This window comes from Phyllobates terribilis, unplaced genomic scaffold (assembly GCF_046119375.1).
Source record: "Phyllobates terribilis strain yellow unplaced genomic scaffold, ASM4611937v1 Scaffold_7__3_contigs__length_470593459, whole genome shotgun sequence".
NCBI classification, from domain to species: Eukaryota; Metazoa; Chordata; class Amphibia; order Anura; family Dendrobatidae; genus Phyllobates; species Phyllobates terribilis.
The window spans coordinates 217,200,507-217,222,290 of record NW_027362767.1 but is presented as its reverse complement, the minus strand read 5'-3'; positions in this window follow the sequence as shown (position 1 = coordinate 217,222,290).

Here is a 21,784-nt window from a genome sequence, read left to right as displayed (position 1 = left end):
TGGCGTGAGCGTGATTAGTGATCCCACTGTACCATGAACCGAGGAGTGCCTGGAGGGGCGTAACTAAGTATCAACCCGATCCGACCAAGGTCGCAAGGTAGCTTAGTCGACTCGTGAACCAAGGAGGAACCGAGCAGAGGGACCAGGTGCTACTCCAGGTCAGACCCCGGTCACAGTTGTTGACCCACACCGGGGAATGCAGGAACAGGCAGGTAGACTGGCATACAGGCAGGTCGGTATTGGCAGGCACGGTTGGTATGCAGACAGGTGGGTCCTGGAAAGTACGGATGGTATGCAGACAGGTGGGCACTGGCAAGCACGGCTGGTATGCAGACAGGTGGGCACTGGCAAGCACGGCTGGTATGCAGACAGGTGGGCACTGGCAAGCACGGCTGGAGTGCAGACAGGGAGGTACTAGCAGGTTGGAGCGCAGGCTGGATAGGGTCCAGTACAGACTGGGAGACAGGTTCAGAGCCGCAGATTCGGTAGTCAAGCAGAGTAAAGCGAAACCGCCGGAGCGGAGGACAAGGCAGAGCAAAGAGGAACTGCTAGTGCGGTGAGCAAGCAGAGCGGAGCGAAAACTGCAGGTGCGGTGGGCAAGGCAGAGCAGAGCGGAACCGCCGGAGCGGTAGACAAGGCAGAGCAGAGCGACACCACAGGTGCGGTGGACGAGGAAGAGCGAAACCGCAGGTGCGGTAGACAAGGCTGAGTAGAGCGAAACCGCAGGTGCGGTGGACAAGGCGGAGCAGAGCGAAACCACAGGTGTGGCGGACAAGGCAGAGCGGAGCGAAACCGCAGGTGCGGTGGACAAGGCAGAGCAGAGCGGAACCGCTGGAGCGGTGGGCAAGGCAGAGCAGAGAGAAGCCGCCGGAGCGGTGGGTAAGGCAGAGTAGAGGGAAGGCGCCGGAACGGTGGGCAAGTCAGAGCAGAGAGAAGCCGCCGAAGTGGTGGGCAAGTCAGAGCAGAGAGAAACCGCTGGCGCGGTGAGCAAGTCAGAGCAGAGAGAAGCCACCGGAGCGGTGGGCAAGGCAGAGCAGAGGGAAGCCTCCGGAGCGGTGGGCAAGTCAGAGCAGAGAGAAACCGCTGGCGCAGAGAGCAAGCAGAGCCGAACAGGGCTGAAGGTGCAGGCAGAGAGGACAGGGCTCTGTTCACATGGAACAGATTGGAAAACACAGGAAGATGGCTAGAACACAGGAGGAAGATACGGAGGAAGGGAAAAGGGACAAGCAGAATCAGATACACACAAGGTACTTACTATGAAGTAGCGAGTGGACACAAAACTCACAAACAGAAGTACAGAGACAACGAGTAGGAGTTAGGTGCAGGTTCAGATACTGCAGGAAAAGGGAAGGTATGGACATAGAGACAAACAGGTAACAGGCTAGGATACAGTTCAGACAGGAACTGCTACTGCAATGAGATACAAGAACGAGCCTGGGTATACAGCCCCCAGAGTGGCAGAAACAGACTAGAAGTCACAGGTAACAGGTCTGGGTATGCAGCCCCCAGAGTGGTGGAAACAGACAAGATACAGGACAGGACCTGGCAATTCAGTTGCAAAGACAAACTGAGTGAAGGTGTTGCTCAGGCACCTCCTTCTGGGTGGAGGGGGTTTAAATATCCAGTGCCTCACTGCAATAGGCTGGAGACGCATTAGGGGTGCGCCCACAGCAGCTATAAGAATCAGGAAGTAACCGGGCCGCCGTCCTAAGCAGTCAGTCAAGAGACATGCACACAGCATGAACTGGAGCAAGGTTTGCAGGCTGGACTGACAGGTAAGATTGCGGTCTTGCATAGTGAGAGGTGGTGCACTATGCAAGCACGCCGCCAGGGATGTTACAGTGACTGGATAATACCGCAATACAGTGACTGTATAATGCTACCATATAGAGACTGGATAATGCCACTATACAGAGACTGGATAACGCCACTGTGATGAGGTGTGAGATGGAGCAGGCAGAGACAGAAGACTGATGAACAATCCAACAACTTTTATTTATTTATTTATGCTAAAGTTACAGGGCTGAAGGTCCGGGCTCCATTTCGCATCCTCTTTGACTTAAACTCTGATTCCTCCACCCACAAATTGGCACTGTAGATCTCCCACAGCATTTCCTAGGACAATATCTGCAGATAGGCCACTCATCACTCCAACCACGCATTGCTTGACCCCAAAGCCAAAGTCTAGTTCTACCCTTGCTTTTGGGATATTTCTCCATTGGCCTCCAGCTAATTCAATGGTAATCCCAGGTCCTTGCTGTATTGCCTCCTGCCGAACCACTCTGGGATCAGATATGGTGAGAAATATCCCAGAGTCACAAAAACCAAGAACTCATCGAACGTCCAGCACAACCTCCTATAAGTGCTTTTTTTGATGATGAGAGGAATGTGTGGCTGGGGCCTACACCCCATAAACCCCTAATGGTCGAACATTTGTGTCTGAGTCATTAGGCAAGTCAACTTGGAGGAGTGACACCCCTTCCTCCATGATATTTGGCTTTAAATAATTTATAGGCCGATTTGGTGCAGGGCCATTCCTCAATTGATCATGAGGGCAGGTATCTTGCAGATGCCCAGGCTGCCCACATCAGTAACATCTGCGCTGTGTCACACTCCTTCCCATTTGCATTCTGGGGAAGGAGGTAAGGGAACCTGGAGGCTGATAATCCTGTGAAAGTACATAAGGTGGTTGTTGGGGTTGAGGACGATTCTTCCACTTGGTAGCTGGACATGTAGACTGCAGATGCCCGGGATGCCCACAACCATATCACCTGCGCTCTACTACTTTCTCTCCTTGTCGCATTACAGAGGATGAGGTAGGACTAGCTGGAAGGTGATTCACATGGGTATCAACATGAGGTGGTGGTCTAGCTGAAGTGTTGGTGTTTTTTTCTCCATCCACCAGCAGCTTTTTCCACTGAAGCTTGATAGTGAGAACCTCATCAGCTAAAGCGGCAGCTTATTCTACTGTCACTGGTTTTCTCTCATGCACCCATTTTCTGATCTCAGCTGGGCATTTGGCAAAGAACTGTTCTTTTAGAATAACGTGGAGGATGGTCTCCCGAGTTAAGGCTCCCTCTCCCTCCAGCCACCGATGACATGCCTGTTTGATCCTATGGGCATACATTTTAAAAGAGCCTTCCCCATTACAGCCTAACACGCAGAACTGAGTCCTGTAAGGGTCTGGAGATACTGCATAATGTTCCAGAATGGTTTCTTTAATGTCCTCATACTCACGGTTCCACCGTGGGTCCATAGCTTGATACGCTTCCGCAGCTTCACCCTCTAAGAGCCCAACCAGATGTCTGGCCCACTCCATTTCTGGAACTTCCATTAACTGACATTGATGTTTAAAGTCTTAGAAAAATCCCTGAATGTACCCTGAAGCCTCATTAAATGGCTTAAAGTCCTTGCGGGACACTCTTGGTGCTTCCCTCATGGTGGATGTTGTTATTAATGTCTGCTTGGGTTTCTAACTGATTCCACAGCGAGCTGCCTTTCATGAGCTCTGCGAATGGCCTCTCGTTTATCTTCTATGGTGGCTTCATCCCCAAGCAATGCCACCTCCTCCGCATACCACACAACCCACTGACTTTTCAGAGTATTTACTTTCAGGTCCTGTCTTTCCTCCAGTTGCTCTGGAAATCCCTCTCTTATGGAATCTTGAAGGCTAATTCCTTCCAAAGCCTCAATTAGTTGATCTTTGTACAGTCCTTTGTAACTGACTCCTAATTCACAGGCCTTTGTTTGTAGGTTCCCCACAGTCCAATTCCTGTATCCTGAGGTTCTCGCTCCATTCGTTGCTGGGCCACTGTTTTCCATTCCCCCTGCTCTGATCCCTCCTCTGCCAACCAGTTTGTGACAGGGTGTGAGACGGAGCAGGCAGAGACAGCAGGCCGATGAACAATCCAACAACATTTATTGGGACTAGGAGAATATAACACCAAAAGTAGGTGTAGTTCCTTAGAGTCTTCAAGGTGGCCACACAAAAAAGGACAAATCCGGGGGTGCCACCCGATGCCAAGGAAAATGCAACAACAGTCTAAGGCTAAGTGCCCACGATGCAGAAATGCTGCATATTTTTTCCGCATCTCCCTGGCAGGAAAAACACATGCGGATTTTACATGCGTTTTTCCTGCCAGGTAGAAGCGTTTGTCAAGCGTCTTTGCATGCATTTCCGCATGCGGGTTATCAAGCGCTTTTCCAAGAAATTTTAGCATCACTTAGAAAAGTACTTGACAACTTGATCACGCTATATAAATCCATGCAACCGGCATGGATTTATATAGTGTGACCAAGTTAATAGTTAAAAAAAAAGAATAAGAATGGTAAAAAATAAAGATTATACTTACCTTCTGATGGCCCCCTGTCTTTTCTCCGCTGACGTCGGCGGTCACGTGACCTGTCACATGACTAAATGACGTCATGGACACACCACCGCGAGCAGCCAAAGAGTCAGCAGACCCGCCGGGAGCAGACCGGGGGCCATCAGAAGGTGAGTATATGTTTTTTTTTATTTTAATTCTTTTTTAACTACAGGTACTTTGGTACCCGAGTCTGCAGGAGAGTCTCCTCTTCTCCAGACCCGGGTACCATCAGCGCATTGAATCGCTTAATATCCGCATGTGCACGTGTAGTCATGCGGATGTTATGCGGTCCAATGCAAGTCAATGGCAGCAATTTCGCCGAGATTCCGCAATATTAATGGTTGTGCTGCGGATTTTTCCGCAATGATAATCCACAGAGGAAATTTCCGCAGCATGTGCACAGCACACGCGGATTATCATTGGGGAACATGGCAGACAACTTAACAAGCGTTTTTAATGCGTTGTCGCGGCGGAAATGGCTCCACGGAAACGCATTAAATCCGCATCGTGGGCACACAGCCTTAGAGGAAAAGGTGCACTGTCTTTAGGAGAGAATAGCTACACTGAAGTGCATCAAAGAAGATGAGGATTTCCTTGACAGAACAGAAGAATCTCCAGAATGTTGCAAGAGAAGAACTTTTCAGCGTTCCTGCAGAGGCTAATGACAGAGTAGAAACAGGGGCGGAACTACCGCCCGTGCAGCCGGTTCATTGAACGGGGGCCCCGAGGGAGAGGGGGCCCCTCCAGCCTCCAGCAGGGCCGCCATCAGGGCATGACTGCCCTGACTCCAGTATGGGGCCCGGCCGATAGGGGCCCCCCTCTTGTGCGTCTCTCTCCTCATGGGGCCCCCGGCCCCATGCTATGCGCCGGGTCCGGGACTTTTCAGCGCTGAGCTGCGCTGTTGCAGCAGCGCCTTCATGATTCCCCTGACTTCCGGTCATGTGACGGTGCCGTCACATGGCCGGAAGTCAGGAGAACCTGCTGTCAGCGATTTGGACGAGCGCCAGGATTCTGCAGGGATCGCATGGGGGTAAGTATAACAAGTTTTATTTTTTTTAAAATACAATTAACTAGGAGTGGAGAGATGGGAGATGCACATGTGTGTGTGTGTGGGGGGGAGATGGGAGATGCACATGTGTGTGTGTGTGTGGGGGGGAGATGGGAGATGCACATGTGTGTGTGGGGGGGAGATGGGAGATGCACATGTGTGTGGGGGGGAGATGGGAGATGCACATGTGTGTGTGTGTGGGGGGGAGATGGGAGATGCACATGTGTGTGTGTGTGTGGGGGGGAGATGGGAGATGCACATGTGTGTGTGGGGGGGAGATGGGAGATGCACATGTGTGTGGGGGGGAGATGGGAGATGCACATGTGTGTGGGGGGGATGGGAGATGCACATGTGTGTGGGTGGGGGGAGATGGGAGATGCACATGTGTGGGGGGGGGAGATGGGAGATGCACATGTGTGGGGGGGGAGATGGGAGATGCACATGTGTGGGGGGGGAGATGGGAGATGCACATGTGTGGGGGGGGATGGGAGATGCACATGTGTGGGGGGGGGAGATGGGAGATGCACATGTGTGGGGGGGGGAGATGGGAGATGCACATGTGTGGTGGGGGGAGATGGGAGATGCACATGTGTGGGGGGGGGAGATGGGAGATGCACATGTGTGGTGGGGGGAGATGGGAGATGCACATGTGTGGGGGGGGGTGGGAGATGCACATGTGGTGGGGGGGAGATGGGAGATGCACATGTGTGGGGGGGGAGATGGGAGATGCACATGTGGGGGGGTGAGAGAGGTGCACATGTGGTGGAGGGGGATGAGAGAGGGGCACATGTGGGGGAGGGGGATGAGAGAGGGGCACATGTGGGGGAGGGGGATGAGAGAGGGGCACATGTGGGGGAGGGGGACGAGAGGGGCACATGTGGGGGAGGGGGTGAGAGATGTGCACATGGGGGGGGATGAGAGCTGCACATGGGGAGGTTTGAGAGCTGCACATGGGGGAATTGGGAGTAGGGGGATAATGAGCTGCACATAACGAATGTGGGGTGGGGGAGAGTAAATGATAAATGATGATGGGGTGGGGAGAGCACGGACATGATATAATGAATTGGGGCAGGGGGTGCATGTAAATATTGAATGCGGGGAGCAGGAAGTATAGAGTAGGGGGCGTTGCGGATGCAGGAGTGTGACTGGTAACAAATTGGCGGAAAGAGTAGAGGTTCTAATTAAATTATATATTAAGTGCCTATTTACAGTTAATGGGGGCACAGTGGTGGATTACAATTTATATTTGGAATGGTAGGTTGCATAATAACTAACCATATATTGATGGTGGATGCACGTCTGTATTCAGCTGCGCAATGTAGAAGTTGGGGAATGTGCTCTAGATAACTGTGTTATTTTATGCAGAGACGAGTCCTGGCTGGAAGACGTGATGGCGGTCTGTGCTGGATGAAGGAGAAAAGCGAAGATGAAGGACTTCACCTAGAGACGTCACCGGTGAGTCAGTCTATTACATGTACACTGTGTATAATGTCACTGGTGATCACTGTATTACCTGTACACTGACACTATATACAGAGCTCCTGTGTATAATGTCACTGATGATCACTGTATTACCTGTACACTGACACTATATACAGAGCTCCTGTGTATAATTTCACTGGTGATCACTTCATTACCTGTACACTGACACTATATACAGAGCTCCTGTGTATAATGTCACTGGTGATCCCTGTATTACCTGTACACTGACACTATATACAGAGCTCCTGTGTATAATGTCACTGATGATCACTGTATTACCTGTACACTATATACAGAGCTCCTGTGTATAATGTCACTGGTGATCACTGTATTACCTGTACACTGACACTATATACAGAGCTCCTGTGTATAATTTCACTGGTGATCACTAGATTACCTGGACACTTACGTTATACATACCATGTATAGAGCTCCCGTGTATAATGACACTTATGGTAATATTAGTAATGTGGTGGTAATATTAGTAATGTAGTGGTAATATGTGGTCTGGTCATGGTGTGGCAGTTTTTCTCCCTTCTGTGTGGTATTATTCGGTCACTATGTTGTGGTAATATGTGGTCTGGTCATGGTGTGGCGGTATTCCCTGTATGTGGTATTATTGGTCATTTAAAAAAAAAATGTATATGACACATTCCCTTAAAGAAAACTAAATAAAAATATATCTAAAAAGAGTATTGGATATTTTAAGAAAATTATAATAGGTTAGAGTAGGGCCCGCCCAGAAGAGTCTACCTTATCATGGTGGCGGCTTTAAAAATCTTTTGGCCAAAACAAAAGCTGATGGCTATGTATGTGGCGCCGTCACATGGCCGAACGTCAGGAGAACCTGGTGGCAGCGACGTGGACGAGCGCCAGGATTCTGCAGGGATTGCATGGGGGTAAGTATAACAAGTTTTATTTTTTTTAAATACAATTAATTAACTATGAGTGGGGGGAATCAGAGATGCACATGGGGGGGGGTGAGAGATGCACATGGGGGGGGTGAGAGATGCACATGGGGGGGGTGTGAGATGCACATGGCGGGTGAGAGATGCACATGGGGGGGTGAGAGATGCACATGGGGGGGTGAGAGATGCACATGGGGGGGTGAGAGATGCACATGGGGGGGGTGAGAGATGCACATGGGGGGGGTGAGAGATGCACATGGGGGGGTGAGAGATGCACATGGGGGGGTGAGAGATGCACATGGGGGGGTGAGAGATGCACATGGGGGGGATGAGAGATGCACATGGGGGGGATGAGAGATGCACGGGGGGTGAGAGCTGCACATGGGGGGGTGAGAGATGCACATAGGGGGTTATGTTTACATAACTTTGTTGCCTTATGAAGGGCAGGGGGGGCCCCCCAAAATTTCTTGCACAGGGGCCCTCTACAGTCTGTGTCCGCCCCTGAGTAGAAATAACTATTCAGAATGTTCGAAGAGAAGCACCTTTCAATGTACCTGCAGATGAGAAATGGAAGCATTCGTCCCAAAGAAGCAGGAGGATGAAGAGGCAGTCAGCACTCATAACACTGAAGAACAGCTACCAGGTTCTCATGCATGACAACTATGATGATGTACATCAAAAAAGTGCTCTGCCCACAAAGAACACTCCAGTAAGTAATCAGTAGCCTCTTATAGGGAGAAAAAGCACTATAGAGAAGAAGAAAAGGAGAGTGGTGGTCGTGGGGGTTTCCCTGCTGAGAGGAATCTGCTAACCGGACAGCACCTCACAAGAAGTTTGCTGTCTTCCAGGTGCCCAAATCAAAGATGTGTCTGAAATGGTATCAAGACTCTTCAGTGCTACAGACAGCTACCCATGTCTACTAATACATGTAGGGACAAATGACACAACAAAAAAAGGACCTGTAAACTATATGAAGAGACTTTGAAGACCTGGGCAGGAAAGTAAAAGAACTGAGAGCTCAGGTGGTCTTCTCATTCATCCTCCCAGTGGATGACATGGACCAGGGAGATTGAACAGGATTCTACAGGTGAGCAACTGGCTACGTCGATGGTGGCGTGAGGAATGTTTTGGGTTTCTTGACCATGGAGTGAATTATGTGCATGATGGACTCCTTGCTAGAGATGGGTTGCATCTTACGAAAACAGGAAAACACATATTTGGTGGACGCCTTGCTCAACTCATCAGGAGAGCTTTAAACTAGAGCAATATGGGATGGGAAATATACAGCCAGGAAAAAGTATGCAGGTAATGAATTCTATTGAGAACTTTGCTATTAGAAGTGGAAGAAAATAACAAAAACAATAAATTCTGGATGAAAATATAGGAGCAAGAGAAACCAACTACAAACTAAAATGTGTCTGTACAAATGCACAGAGCATGGGAAACATAGAAGGAGAATTGGTGTTGCTGACACAGGAAGAGAGACATGAAGTCATAGGCATCACTGAAACTCGGTGGGATGATACATGATTGGAATAGAAATCTCGAAGGCTACAAATTATTTATTAGAAACAGGATTAACAAGAGGAGAGGAGGAGTCACATTATATGTTAGGAAAATGTATATCTCCACAGAGATCCAAGCTTCAGAGAATGGTAGCTCTGCAGAAACTGTTTGAGTAAGAATACAAGGAGAGAAGAAGAGAAAGGAAACTATTGTAGGTGTTTACTATAGGCCACTTAGACAGACTGAAGATATGGATGAATTGTTTTTACAACAGATGTCTCTGCTCTCTAAAAAGTACGACATAGTTATCATGGGAGATTTTAACTATCCAAATATTTGTTGGGAATCTTTCTCAGGCAAAAGTAATGGGTCTAGAAAATTCTTATCTTCTCTCGCTGTCAACTTTATCTTTCAAAAGGTAGAAGAGAGAACAAGAGAATCTGCCAACTTGGACCTAATTCTTACCAACATGGAGGAAATGGTTGAGGAAGTAAAGGTGGCTGGGAATTTAGGAGGCAGGGATCATGCTATCCTCGAATTTTGGATTAGAAGAAGAGGAAGACCAGCGAAGACTCAGACTTTAAGTTTGAACTTCAGAAAGGCAGATAGAAATGAACTCAGAAAGGGGGTAGGGAAGTTCTAATGGCTGGATGTTCTAAAGAACAGAAATGTCCAAGAAGGATGGGAGATTTTGCTAAATGAAATTCTCACTGCACAATCAGTAACAATCTCAAAAGAAGGAAGAATTGGAAGCATTAAAGAGACCAGGGTGGATGAATACAGAACTTAAACACTTGCTAAAGAGGAAAAAAGAAATGCATATTACATGGAAAGAGGGGAGTCATATCTAAAGAAGAATATAATGTTGTCTGCAGGAAATGCAGGGCAAGCGTTAGAAGAACTAAAGCCAGTAATGAAGTGAGGCTTGCAAGGGATACCAAAAGCAATAAAAAAGGATTTTGGGGGTATGTCAAAAGCAAAAGAAAAGTCAAAGATACTATAGGATTTTTACAGGATGAAAAGGGTGAAGTGGTCAAAAATGATGCCGAGAAGACCGAACTTTTAAATTCCTATATTGCATCTGTGTTCTCTAAGAAAGCAAATGTAATATCAACTGATCTTCACTGTGCTATCGAAGGAATAAAATAATCCACACTATTTACAAACAGAGAGATGGTGAGGAAACACTTAGCTAATTTACATGAATTTAAATCTTCTGGTCCAGATGAATTACATCCTAGGGTACATTAACCTGTCACTCTCCTCAAGAAGAAACTAAGGATACTAGTCTGACACCTCTCACCTAGCCAAACCAGATCTCACAGTTTGCACTGATGAGGGGCAGTACTCAGAAACACAGTGTCTGCAAATTGAGATTCTGGCTTTTATCCTAAGTCATGTGACAAGTCTCGTTAAAGGGTCGATATTGACTTTTAGTATTGCTACTTCCTATAAGTGGCATTAGAGTTCTAGTCCTCTTCCTCTCTGAAGAGACAATTTAGGGGTACTGAAAGAGATAGCAGATGAAATTGCAGAACCACTAGCCTGAATCTCTGAAAAAACCTGGAGAACAGGAGATGTCCCAGAAGACTGCAGAAGGGCACATGTTGTCCCTATCTTCAAAAAAGGAAAGAATATGAAGCCAGGAAATTACAGGCCAGTGAGCCTTACTTCTATACCAGGAAAGATCTTTGAACAAATTATTAAACAGTATGTATGTAAGTACTTGGATAAGAATCTAGTATTTAAGAAGAGCCAGCATGAGTTTGTAGCAAGCTAGTCATGCCAGACTAATCTAATCTCCTTCTATGATGAAATCACTAACTGCGTGGATCAGAGAAATGCGGTAGATATAGTATATCTCGACTTCAGCAAAGCACTTGATAAAGTATCTCGTACCATCCTTATTGAAAAAATATGGGATTGACAAGACTACAGTTAGGTGAATTCATAACTGGCTCAGTGATCATACTAAAGGAGTGGTGATAAATGGTTGCACATCCAATTAAAAGAGTGTTTCAAGTGGAGTACTTCAAGGCTCTGTCCTGGCCTCAGTGTTGTTCAACATTTTTATAAATGGTCTAGATAAGGGAACTGAAGGTAAACTAATCAAATTTGCAGACATGCAAAGCTAGGAGAGATAGCTAACACTACAGAAGGCAGAGAAAGGATTCAGAAGGATCTATATAAGCTTGAACAATGGGCAGAGACTAATAGAATGGGATTTAACAGGGAGAAATGAAAGATTCTACATCTGGGCAAAAAAACAAAAATGACATCTACAGAGTGGGAGGAATAGAACTAAGCAACAGCATGTGTGAAAAAGACTTGGATACACTAATAAATCACAGACTGCACATGAGTCAACAGTGTGATGCAGCAGCAAAAAGGAAAACACAGTTCTGGGATATATTAAGAGAAGCATAATAATAATAATAATCTTTATTTATACAGTAGTGGCCAAAAGTATTGGCACCCCTGCAATTCTGTCAGATAATACTCAGTTTCTTCCTGAAAATGATTGCAATCACAAATTCTTTGGTCTTATTATCTTCATTTAATTTGCTTGCAAGGAAAAAAACACAAAAGAGAATGAAGCAAAAATCAAATCATTGATCATTTCACACAAAACTCCAAAAATGGGCCTGACAAAAGTATTGGCACCCTCAGCCTAATACTTGGTTGCACAACCATTAGCCAAAATAACTGCGAACAACCGATTCCGGTAACCGTCAATGAGTTTCTTGCAATGCTCTGCTGGAATTGTAGACCATTCTTCTTTGGCAAACTGCTCCAGGTCCCTTATATTTGAAGGGTGCCTTCTCCAAACTGCCATTTTGAGATCTCTCCACAGGTGTTCTATGGGATTCAGGTCTGGACTCATTGCTGGCCACCTTAGAAGTCTCCAGTGCTTTCTCTCAAACCATTTTATAGTGCTTTTGGAAGTGTGTTTTGGGTCATTGTCCTGCTGTAAGACCCATGACCTCTGAGGGAGACCCAGCTTTCTCACACTGAGCCCTACATTATGCTGCAAAATTTGTTGGTAGTCTTCAGACTTCATAATGCCATGCACACGGTCAAGCAGTCCAGTGCCAGAGGCAGCAAAGCAACCCCAAAACATCAGGGAACCTCTGCCATGTTTGACTGTAGGGACCGTGTTTTTTTCTTTGAATGCCTCTTTTTTTTTCCTGTACACTCTATGTTGATGCTTTTTCCCAAAAAGCTCTACTCTTGTCTCTTCTGACCAGAGAACATTCTTCCAAAACATTTTAGGCTTTCTCAGTTAAGTTTTGGCAAACTCCAGCCTGGCTTTTTTATGTCTCGGGGTAAGAAGTGGGGTCTTCCTGGGTATCCTACCATACAGTCCCTTTTCATTCAGACGCCGACGGATAGTACGAGTTGACACTGTTGTACCCTTGGACTGCAGGGCAGCTTGAACTTGTTTGGATGTTAGTCGAGGTTCTTTATCCACCATCCGCACAATCTTGCGTTGAAATCTCTCGTCAATTTTTCTTTTCCATCCACATCTAGGGAGGTTAACCACAGTGCCATGGGCTTTAAACTTCTTGATGACACTGCGCACGGAAGACACAGGAACATTCAGGTCTTTGGAGATGGACTTGTAGCCTTGAGATTGCTCATGCTTCCCCACAATTTGGTTTCTCAAGTCCTCAGACAGTTCTTTGGTCTTCTTTCTTTTCTCCATGCTCAATGTGGTACACACAAGGACACAGGACAGAGGTTGAGTCAACTTTAATCCATGTTAACTGGCTGCAAGTGTGATTTAGTTATTGCCAACACCTGTTAGGTGCCACAGGTAAGTTACAGGTGCTGTTAATTACACGAATTAGAGAAGCATCACATGATTTTTCAAACAGTGCCAATACTTTTGTCCACCCCCTTTTTTAGGTTTGGTGTGGAATTATATCCAATTTGGCTTTAGGACAATTCTTTTTGTGTTTTTTCATTGAAGACAAATTAAATGAAGATAATAATACCAACGAATTTGTGATTGCAATAATTTTCAGGAAGAAACTGAGTATTATCTGACAGAATTGCAGGGGTGCCAATACTTTTGGACACCACTGTATAGCGCCAACATATTCCGCAGCGCTTAACAATTCACAGGTTCATATACAATAGTCATACGTAACATAGCTAATTATAATACAATAATTACAGCAAAAATAATGGCGACCCTGCTCGTAAGAGCTTGCAATCTACAATGAGGTGGGGGTGACACAAAGTACAATGGCTTATTTACAATGATGGTCCGGCCATCTTGAGGGGATGAGGGATAGATAAAGGCTGCAGGAGCTTGTCACCAGCCAGTATTTGTGGTGCTTTTTGGTTCGGTGGAGAGTTATGTGTGGAGAAATAAGGGATGGGCTATAAGAAGATAAAAGGACTTCGATTAGGGAAGGTGATAGGCTGCCCTAAACAGGTGTGTTTTTAGGGAGCGCCTAAAACTGTGTAAATTGTGGTTCATCCTAATTTCTTGGGGTAGATGTGACGGATCAACCCCGTACTCCAGGATTTTGCCACATGGGGGTTGTCATAGCGCCTATGCAGCTAATGGGACATAATGTTATAAAGTGAGGTGAATATTGTGGATCGCATATTGTTGGACATGCTGTGATGTGACCGAAGCACTCCTGGCCCCCACCTTCCTGTGCTCACTTAGCAGTGGCAAACAGACAATGTGCTGATTAATGGGTTGTTGCATAACTGCTGTCGGGGAACCTACTGTGGGTATTATTTGGTGAGAACAATGGGTGCTAAAAATAGCCTGTGTGATTCTCTATAAAACCTGCTTGTGAGAATAAAAGTTAAGTTCATCTTGGAGACACTGTGCGATAGTCATATTTTATATATCCCAGTGTAAGAGAAGCCTTTCCATGTCAGGGGCCTGCAGAAGAAGACTGGACATCTGCGAATGGGGTAACTAGCTCCCGTCACAGTAGAGCATTCCAAAGAATAGGTGCAGCTCGGGAGAAGTCTTGAAGCCTGGAGTGGGAGGTACGGATTAGTGTGGATGTTAGTCGAAAGTCGCTTGCGGAGCGTAGAGAACAGGTAGGCCGATAAACAGAAATGAGGGAAGAGATGTAGGGGGGTGCCACACTGTGGAGAGCTTTGTGGGTGAGAACAAGAAATTTAAATTGGATCCCATAATTCATGGGCAGCCAGTGCAATGACTGGCACAGAGCAGAGGAGTCTGAGTAATGGTTAGCCAAATGGATGACCCTGGCTGCAGCATTAAGGATGGACTGGAGGGGGGTAAGTCGAGTGAGGGGGAGGCCAATTAATAGAGAGTTACAGTAGTCGAGGAGGGAGTGGATCAGGGCAATACTGAGGGTTTTTGTTGTTTCCAAGGTGAGAAAGGGGCAGATTCTAGAGATGTTCTTCAGGTGCAAGCGACAAGAGCGGGCAAGAGATTGTATATGGAAGGTGAAGGCGAGATTGGTGTCAAACACAACGCCCAGATAACGCGCCTGCTGGCTCGGCATTATTGTGGTGCCACACACTGAGAGAGAGATGTCAGATTTTGAGAGGTGAGTAGATGGCGGGAGCAGAAGAAGTTCAGTTTTGGAAAGGTTGAGTTTCAGGTAGAGAGCGGACATTATGTTGTCATTCGAGTCTAGATCACGTGAAGTAATTATCCCCCGTACTCCTCCTTGGTCAGACCTCATCTGGATACTGTTTCCAGTTTTGGGCACCACATTTTAAAAAAGACATTGAAAAATTGGAGCAAATTCAGAGAAGAGCGACCAGGATGGTGAACGTACTGCAAACTATGTCCTACGAGGAACGGTTACAGGATTTGGGAATGTTTAGCTTGCAAAAAAGAAGACTGAGAGGAGACTTAATAGCTGTCTACAAATATTTGAAGGGCTGTCACATTGTACAGGGATCATCCTTATTCTCATTTGCACATGGAAACGCAAGAAGCAATGGAATGAAACTGAAAGGGAGAAGATACAGATTAGATATTATAAAAAACATCTTGACAGTGAGGTGATCAATGAGTGGAACGGGCGGCCACGAGAGGTGGGGAGTTCTTCAATGGAAGTCTTCAAACAGAGGCTGGACAGACATCTGTCTGAGATGGTTTAGTGACTCCTGCATTGAGCAGGGGGTTGGACACGACGACCCTGGAGGTCTCCTCCAACTCTAACATTCTATGTATTTACATTATGCTACTCTCAGATTGGGTGGCCAATGCCTGGTGGCAGATTCCCTTTGAGATGAGCCTTTTATGAGTCCAGCTTGAGATCGTCTCATAAAATTCTTAATGTAATATTAGGCAGGAAAACTTTCATAAAGGATTATAGAGCCATTCTGCATGAATTCTCAAGATTAGAGCATCCACCTCATTAGGTCTAAGACATCTGTTTATTAATGTAAGCAATTTGTACTGTGAAATCTGGTGACAAATCCACTTAACAATTCTGCCACCAGGTGGAGATGTTCACATGCAGAATACACTCACATCAGCAAGTCTGTGTGACTGTGGACGCTGACAGCACAATGCCACTGAGTTACATCATAAGTGACATACGAGGTAGAAGTAATGAGTCATAAAATATTACAATATATATTATTTCAAATAATTAAAACTTAGCTGAATAAATGTTCTGCATTTTCTGCATTATCCAGTAGTGAATACTAGTGATGAGCGAGCATGTTCGCTACTGCTCGGAGCTCGCCGAGTATTTCCGGAGTTGCTCGGCGGGAGCTCGGGTCCCCTCCCTGCATGTTTGGTGCTCTTTACAGAGCCAATGAACATGCAGGGATTGCCTGCCACTCACTGTAATGCCGCAGCCATGTTGGTTGTGGACATTACAGTGATTGACTGGCCGCACAGCGTCATCAGGTCTATATCAGACCTGGCGCCACCATGCTCGTCACCGTCACTCCGGATCAAACAGTGTAGGGAGAGGTGCTGCTGAGCTAGGTAGAGATTTGATTGTTTCTAGTTAGTGTAGGTGTACCAAACTATATTAGAGACACATATCCATCTCAACAAACAGTCCTTCTGAGGACTAATCCATCTGCAGAGATATTAGGCAGGCAGGGTATATAGGCAGGCAGGCGGTGTATATAGCAGACTGCAGTTCATATAACACAAGAGGCTCCATTCCAATTCTGCCTTCTGCTGCTGTTAGATATTTCTATACAAAGGTCCAGGTCTCAGGGGCCAGGAATACTTTTTTTGGATCTTAATCCTCATTATTTGCTTAAAAAGCAATCCAGAGAACACCGTTTTTCTGCGCCATTTGCTTGTTGGCACTGCAGAAGACAGCCAGGTCCTTTCCATATTACAGCGCTAAAAATCCCATCTATTTAAAACTGTGTTTTCTCCGTCACACGGATCACATATACGTTTTCAGAAAATACTGCCATTGCAGACCGTCATTAAAAATTTGTTGAAGTGTTTCTGTGGCGCCCCTGCGAGTCCAGTTGCCACAGAGGTACTGCATCTCAGCCAGAGGTGTAGTACCCCACTCTCAGGTAAGGAGGGAGCACTACCCGGGACCCACACACCTACATCCAACACTACACCCCACCAGACCAGCAGGCGGGGCAAGATGCACTTGTTTACTGCTGAGCCCTGTCCTGTCCCTGGCTGGAAGGGAGGGAACCTAGAGAGGGGGAACCATGTAGTGGGTGTGGGTGGAGGAAGAAGTTCAGTGGAGCAGAGAGAGTAGGAGTATAAGAAGAAGGGGAAACTTCTAGAAGGGGTTGTTCAGAGGTTCAGAGGAGAGGCAGTTGGGAGTTGGGATCTCAGGAGAGCAAGGAAAGAGAGAGAGGAGTCGGGCCTAGTGAGAGAGGCCCAGGAGGAGGAAAGTGAGGAAAGGAGACAGGAGCAGTGAGTAGGGCTCCAGAGAGACAGAAGGGATCCCAGGGGCACGGCGAGCGCAGGATGCCACCCGTGCGCCAGAATTCACGCTGACGCGGAGGGGTCAGGCCGCAGTAGGGGACCAGCCCCAGCCTAGTGGAGTACTCTAGGTCTCAGCTAGCAAACCGGAGGTTGCAGCATTTCAGGTGCTGTAGCCACACTCCACACTTAATCGCTGAAAAGGTGGCCATAGAGGACCAAAGGGACTCAGAGGACGTCGCCCGACAAGGCCCGCGGCCACTGGCTTGGGACACTGGGTGGGAGGCGCAGGGCAGGAGGGCGAGAGCCAGCGCAGAGAGACGACCGGGAGAGGTACACAGAAAGGGGTCCCGTTCAAGTGCTTCCAAGATACCTGAGAGTTGGCTGGATCACTTCCCCGGAGGACACAGGACGATGTGGGTGGTTATATCCTGGCCATTGTAACATGGAGCAGCTTAACAACTGTAAGTAAAGCCTGAAGACTGCACCCCGCTGTGTTCTTGATTAATTACTGCGTCACCAGCCCTGCATTACACCGTACCAACAACATCTACTTCCACAATTCATCATATACTGCCCTGGAGCTAAGCTCTGTCTGTGGAGAGCTGAACCAACTCTGCTGCGTTACCATCAGCTCCAGTGGATCTACACCGCAGCGGCAGCCCCATATAGCCGCAAACCACAGGTGGCGTCACGAACATTATCTCCAAAAACTTCATTCCCCTTTTACTTTTCCTTTAATTGACCGCCCTGAGTCACGGACAGGGTCACTGCCACCGTGACTACCCCAGAAAAGGACCGGCCTGGCTATCGACTACCCCACGGCCCCAGGGGGCGCGTCATGTCAAGTGAAGCAATTGACACCAGATTGCTGTTCAAAATAGTTACCTACAGGCCAGGTATTTAAAACTGTGTTTTCTCCGTCACACGGATCACATATACGTTTTCAGAAAATACTGCCATTTCGGACCTTCATTAAAAATTTGTTGCAGTGTGTCAGTGAAGTAATTGACACCAGATTGCTGTTCAAAATAGCTACCTACAGGCCAGGTATTCAAAACTATGTTTTCTCCGTCACACGGATCACATATACGTTTTCAGAAAATATTGCCATTACTGACCTCCATTAAAAATTGTTTCAGTGTGTCAGTGAAGCAATTGACACCAGTTTGCTGTTCAAAATAGTTACCTACAGGTCAGGTATTTAAAACTGTGGTTTGTCCGTCACACGGATCACATATAAGTTCGCTCCAAATTCAGTCATTTGTTGTGAGCGTGGAAGATATTGTCCTCCATTTAAAATGGGCAAGGCACGTGGCAAGGGACGGGGAACTGGAAGTGATTGTGATGATGGTGCATGCAGAGGCCGAGGCCGTGGGCAAGCTGAAATTGTGCCACAACAAACACCCACATCTTCTCGCTCGACCTTCCTGTCCCAATTAATAGGGGACCGCAGAACACCACTATTGAACACAGAGCAGTGTCAAAAGGTTATTGGTTGGATAGCAGATAAAACTTCCAGTCACTTAGCCACCACCACCACCACCACCCTGTCTTCCACATGGTCAAGTCTCAGTAGCTTTGAGTCCGGACCGCATATTCCTCATCCTGAACCTCCTTCCTTCCACCATGCCAAGTGCCTAGAGACAACTGATCCCATACTTGGACACTCCGAAGAGCTGTTCACTTTCCCATTTATAGATTCGGGCCTCTCGCCCGGTCCACTTGAAGCGGGGCAAGAGGAGATCGCATGTAGCGATGCCCAAATATTTGAGCAGCCACGGTGACACAAAGGCGACGGTCCCAAGAGGTGGACGATGATGAGACACAATTGCCAGAAAGTCAGGAGGAGGACCAGAGTGCGGAAGTGGAAGACGAGGTGGTGGATGATATAGTAACTTACCCAACCTGGCAGGAGGACATGCAGAGCGAGGACAGCAGCACACAGGGGTGGGGGAGGCAGAGGACCCCAACAGGCAGGAAGAAGCAGTGTGGTGGCCGCAGAAAGAAGTCAGGCAACCGTTCCCAATAACACCAACACGAAGGAAGTTGCCAGTACAACTGTTAGGTCTTCCCGAGTCTGGTTGTTTTTTAAATACTCTGCCAATAACCCCAAAAAGGCCATTTGCACCACCTGCCAGGCCAGCATCAGCAAAGGTGGCAAATGACCAGCCTGACCACCATCAGAATGATCAGGCACGTGGCAGCAAAGCACCCGACTTTGTGGGCCTAACCCCAGGGTCCAGGAACAGTGTCTGCGGGTGGGACCATTGCTTCTTCCGCTGTTGTGCATGCAAGCCAATCCCCTGTCCATGGTGCATGCGAAGATGCCTCCTGCTCTGCACCTGTCATTGCACACTCTCAAGTAGCAGCATCAGGAAGCACGTCCTTGTCCCAGCGCAGCGTTCAGTTGTCCATACCCCAGTCCTTGGAACGCAAGCGCAAATACGCAGCCAATGCTCCACAGGCCACAGTACTAAATTCCCACATTTCACGACTGCTTGCGCTCAAAATGTTGCATTTTAGGCTCTTGGAGACGGAAGCATTCCACAACCTGATGGCGGCGGCCATCCCTCGGTACTCGGTCCCCAGCCGCCACTATTTCTCCCGGTGTGCCGTCCCCGCATTACACAAGCACGTGTCCCAAAACATTAGCCGTGCCCTCAAGAACGCAGTTACCGGTAAAGTCCACCTAACCATGGACACGTGGACAAGTGCTTGTGGGCAGGGACGGTACATCTCGCTGACGGCACACTGGGTTAACATAGTGGAAGCCGGGACCCAGTCGGACCTTGGGAAGGAACACGTCCTCCCGACGCCGAGGATTGCGGGCCTTAGGCCAATCAGGGTTGCCCCCACAGTCTACAGCTCCTGCAGCTCATCCTCCTCAGCCTCCTCCTCCTCTTCAGCCTCCATCTCCGAAATGACCACATCAGTCACAAGCTGGAAGCACTGCAGCACTGCCTCAGCCAAGCGACAACAGGCTGTGCTGAAGCTAATATGTTTAGGTGACAAACCGCACAATGCTGAAGAGTTGTGGACAGCTCTAAAAGAGCAGGCAGATCTGTGGCTCACACCGCTGAACCTACAGCCAGGCATGGTCATGTGTGACAATGGCCGGAACCTGGTGGCGGCTCTGAGGCAAGGCGAGCTCACACACGCACCATGCCTGGCCCATGTGCTTAACTTCGTAGTTCAGCGGTTTCTCAAATCCTACCCAGAGCTGCCGGATCTGCTTGTTAAAGTACGCCGCCTGTGTGCCCATTTTAGAAAGTCACCTACAGCTTCCGCCGCCCTTGCCGTGTTTCAGCAGCGTTTGCAGCTTCCCGCTCACAGACTGGTATGTGATGTCCCCACACGTTGGAACTCTACACTGCAGATGTTGGGAAGGATTTGTGAGCAGAAGAGGGCAGTTGTTGACTACCAGCATCAAGGCCGTTGGTATTCAGTTCAGACTCCACACATAAGACCTCAGGAGTAGACATGGATGTCAGACATATGTACCATCCTCCAAAACTTTGAGGACTCCACCAAGATGGTGAGCGGCGATGATGCCATAATTAGCATTACCATCCCGCTTCTCTGTCTTCTGAAATGCTCTCTGCTCACAATCAAAGAGGATGCATTGCAGGTGGAGCATGATGAGATGGAGCAAGGAACCATACAGGGTGATTACACACATGCGCTATAGACGGTACTACCTGCACAACTGTCATACCGTCAGCGTGGATGGCCAGAGGACAGAGAGGAGGAGGAGGAGAGCATGGTCAGTCATCCTCTTGGTGCGGACACGGAAGTCTTGCCTGTTAGCAGTCAGGCACGCATGGCTGAGTTTATGTTACGCTGCCTTTCCCTTGACCCTCGCGTTCTCAAAATTTTGGGTGACAGTCATTACTGGTTGGTGACACTTCTAGACCCACGCTACAAGGAGAACTTTATATCTCTTATTCCTGAGGCGGACAGGTCTACAAAAATGGGGCAGTACCAGAAGGCCCTTGTTGCGGAACTATTAAAAAAATTCCCATCTGAAAACTCTTGCGGCAGAGGGCACACTTCGTTGGACAACCAAGGAGTACAGGCGAGAGAGACACAACTTCAATCCAGCAGAGGCAGGGGAACACTGTCAAAGTTCTGGGACAGTTTTCTCAGACCCTCCCATCGCACAGGCCCTGAGGTGCGGGGTACTCTCACAAGGAGTGCAAAGTTTGGGAAGATGCTGAGAGAGTACCTTGCCGACCGTACCAACGTCCTCCGTGTATATGTTCATGTATACCCCCAGGGGTAAATGTTAGTCAGCCCATACACTTAGTGCATGGGCATTCCAAGTATAGGAGGCCCGCTCCTTTCTAATGGGAACATTTTTTTATGAGGCCCTCTAAGTTTCTTCCAAGGGGCATTGGAGTGCCTCCCAATTTTTGGCAGCCCTTGCATTCACTGCATAGGCCAACACTATGGGAGACCCTCTAATTTCTAATGAGAATTTGTTGTTACTGTGGCCCTGCTCCGTGTGTCTTTAAATTGTTAGTGGGTTTTTTCCTAAAATTGGTCAGCCGTTGGACTCACTGCATACCCTATAACTGTATAGCAGACCCTC